Consider the following 3,885-nt stretch of genomic DNA (forward strand, 5'->3'; position numbering starts at 1 on the left):
ACTTCTACATCAAATAAAGCAGATTCAAAAGGAGTGATTGGCAAATACTTTTTTCTCAAGTAGCCCAATGATTCGAGGGCCATTTTGAATGGTGCAAGCTCTCTTTTGCCTTAGTTAAACTACACGCATGCATTAAAGCAACCCGTTCAGTGAAGCACGAGGAAAGCCTCATTCTTTCTCTGCAGATTTGGGGCAGGGGTGGGGGAAGAAAAAAAAGATACAAAGAAAGGGCTTAGACATGTACTCCAGGGAAGGCTGTTGATGCCACTAACATGTAAGTACCAGGAGTCAGGCAGCCTAATGTTGGTCATAGAGAGCCTAAATCTCTTTCTTGCAGCCCAAGCCCCTCATCTCAAGCGTGTCCCTTCCAAGGTATCCAATTCAGAGTGTCTAGCTCACAGGTATGATCAAACCTACAGGTAACAAACGTTCCTATGGCACCATATATAAACATAACACCTTATTAACTCTTATTAACTCACACTTTCCAAGAGACTTTTGTGGAGAAACGTAAAGGCTGGAAGCATCCGGGTCTCTCTGAAAGCAGCAGAAATGTGCCCCCTTCCCAGTGAGACATGTTGTTCCTGCAGGCAATGTTTCCTCAGCAGCACTATGGAAAGGAGCAGCTGCCATTGTCACTGTGCATCACCCACTTTAACAAATACTAGGCAACCACTGCCAGGATTAATCCCTCTCCTGACTGTCCTAACATGTACGATGGTTCTTCTTGAGCAGCATTTTCTACTTATCCCTATTTTTTTGCTACAGAAGCCATGTCTACGCAAGAAAAGGGGTTGTATGCAAGAATGAATAGGCTCTGATTTATGTATATCATATCAGGCAGCCTTTTGGAGGCTCCTCCTGGGTCAGCATGCTCTATTAGTCTCCAAATGTCATGAAAAGGTATTTAAATTAACAGTCAGGAGAGCATGGATTAACAAGCAGAGAAACACATGGATAACAGAGCAGCTGCTGCAATCACGGTAAATACTGCACACCCATGTCTCCACTGACCCTCTCTTTAACAGCGGCTGGGAAATGTGCAAGCACACTTATTTGGGATGGGAACTGTAGATGCCAGCTGGACCTGCTTTGCTCTTCCTACCTTGCACTCAACTATTTTTGATGACTTTGAGGCCACTGACACACATGGCAGGACCTTAAGGCCTCAGCTCCAAGGCTACCAGCGCAGCCTCTTCACCACCAGGCTCAGGATGAAGCTGCACAAGCTGGGACACACCAGACTCACAGCTCTTCCTGTTCCCCATTCCTTCTTTACACCTCTCTTGTGTCTCTCCTTGCCCCTGGATGCCCTCTGGGGGTTTCTGTCTGACCCTGCTGGGGGTTGATTCTACTCACTGAGTTAACAGAAAAGACCCACAGCAACAGAAAACAAAAAACAAAACAAGAACAAAAAAAAAAGTGAAAAAAAAGGAAAAATAAAAAAGGAAAAAAGGAAAAAAAAAGAAAAAAATTCAAAAATGCAGATATAGTCTGCCTTAAGGGGATTAGTCCGTCCTCACGGCAGAAACTTCACCCCTGCTTCCCCACCTTTCCTTCCCTCCCAAGCACAGCGTCATTTCCCAAGCTTGCCCTCCAGAGCTGTGCCCTGCACAGCTGTGGGTCTCTCTTGCTTCACGGGTGGTAGCCCTTGCGTCCACATGAGGCAACTGCTGGGTTTAGTTCTTTCTGGTGGATATAGATTGCAGTGTAGTTCCCTGCTTGTGCTTTTATTTCTGCTGTCACAAAGTGCTGCTGCTCTCCCTCATTCCTCCACAAATCCTTACTCTCGACTACATCATCATCTTAATCCAAAGCTTTCTTCCAGTTTTTGCAATATTGCAAAAAAAAAAAAAAATGCTCTTCCACAGAACACAAAAATATAAAGCAAAGTTACGGCAGAAGGCTTGTAGCAATATTTATAGATTGATAGAAAGGCTCTTGTGCCTTTAGGTTGAAATCCAAGATAGCACTCCCAACTTGGTTTTCTACGTGTTCCCACTGAGCTGTCCAAATTCTTGCTAGCAGGAGTCGAAAGCAACAGTTAAAGGTACTTGTGGTACAGTTAAAGGTGTATTAGAGTGGATAGGCTGGGCAGCTGCTGAGCATCTGCTGGGCACTGAAGACCAGCAGGCAGCCTCCTCCTGCACCTTGGCAATGCTCAGTCCCTCCCCACATGCTGCAGGTCCCATCACCTTCCACCACCAAGCTGCCAGCACACCCCAGTCCACAGCAGGAGTACTCACATTTATTTTATTTCCAGGCATCACGCTTGTAATCGTTAGCTACTATCACTAACTGATTACACACTGAGCAGTTCCAAAAATACCAGTCTGGGGGTGACAACTTTCCGTCATGTGAAATCTGACAGCTAAAAGAAAAAAAAAAAGATGCACGCACACATGCAGGCATTTCATAGCTTTTAAATATTAGCACCAACAATTATTTCTGCTTCACTTCTTACATATTTTTGCGAGTTTTAATTATTTAGAATTCAGCCTGCTCAAAGATTGATTTTATTTTTGATATTTACTTTTTAACTGTCACAGCCTCGAACATGCTGCAACTCCTAACTTACTGAGGATGTGTCAAGGGATTTGGTGCTGGTACCAATTCACAGATCTACATCCTGTAGTCATGTTGTCACCTTCAAATGCCATTGAGATGCCCTGGTTAGAGTCCTCTCCCCAAACATTGCTCAGGTAACCTGTTACCATTTTTCTACAAAAAAACCCCAACAAGCCCAAAATTACTTTTGCACATTTTTCAGAACAAAGGGACTTTAAATGTACAGAATTACAGGAGGTGATACCCTCCTCACTGGATTATAGGCAGGCCTGGTATTTGGGACATTTGGCCAGACCGAGTGACTTCTCTTTGTTCACACAGGAGTGAGCTACTCACCTGAAAAGAAAGGTCTTCATAGGATGCTTGTTCTAAATCCTCACACTGATGCTTGTATTAAACCTTAAGTGTTTGTTGACATAAAAGCAAGAGAGAATGAGTCTTTAAATTTAGCTGTAGAGCCTCAACTAGAATCTACAGTTTTACAAGAAATTTGCTATCATGCAACAAAGAAAGAAGGAAACAATCAAAACCCCAAAGCCAAATGCACCACCTTACCATTATGGAAACATGATTCTTCATGAATAGTCTTCCGATCAGGCTAATGGATATTTTTTTTTCCTTGATCAACAAGAAACCTCTGTGACCTTTATTAGACCTATGTGGGCTGCATGCCTATGTCTAGATGGCCGTGACACACGGTTCTTAACTCCATTTTCCATTTTCAGGCCTGCTAAATTTGCATTTTGAAATTTTTGAAATTCAATTGAAAAAATTGAAAATTGCTTATTTCACCATAAACCTTCTACTAGTAGCTGCTTTTCCAGTATTAACCCAACAATTACACTAACCGATATATAGTATATTACATCTGCATTAATATAAGCAAAGCAGCACTGTCTCCGCTGAGAAGTCAGGACAGATGTCTGTCCATGGAGAACAGATTTTGGAAGCAAATAATTTTTACATTTTTAAGTCTCATGCTGAATAGGTAGGTGCTGAGAAAATAGTGGTCAAGCATGGAGGAGGAGCAGCATGGTCTGACCTCTGGAGGAAGGAGAAACAGCACAGACAGTAGAATCTAACCGACAATAAAAGCCTTGTTGTAGCCTGCTAGTTTGATTGTGCTGCAAGTCAAGAGTGCCAAATCAAAATGCAGAAAGGCTGGAAAGTGCTGGCAGTGCTCTGGAAAAATTTGGAGGTGAAATTGGGAATCAGGGTGGTTTCCAGGGTGCGGAGCTGGGAGCTGGTGGGATTAGCCCTCCTTCTCTCAGGAGCAAGAGCCCCCTGAACACAAGACAGTCAGGGCTGCAGCTTCAC

The 3,885-nt window shown here is 43.4% G+C and overlaps 1 long non-coding RNA gene across 1 annotated transcript in view; it reads right to left on the minus strand.

Annotated features, from left to right (window-relative positions):
- LOC114013784 (uncharacterized) overlaps window positions 1–2,364 on the minus strand; it is a 39,446-nt gene extending 37,082 nt beyond the window's left edge. The window contains exon 1 of the long non-coding RNA XR_008746101.1: window positions 2,247–2,364. This is a non-coding gene — a long non-coding RNA (uncharacterized LOC114013784). The remainder of the gene's footprint in view (window positions 1–2,246) is intronic.
- Between the last annotated feature and the right edge of the window lie 1,521 nt (window positions 2,365–3,885).

Source organism: Falco peregrinus, chromosome 2, assembly GCF_023634155.1.
Source record: "Falco peregrinus isolate bFalPer1 chromosome 2, bFalPer1.pri, whole genome shotgun sequence".
Classification (NCBI taxonomy): domain Eukaryota; kingdom Metazoa; phylum Chordata; class Aves; order Falconiformes; family Falconidae; genus Falco; species Falco peregrinus.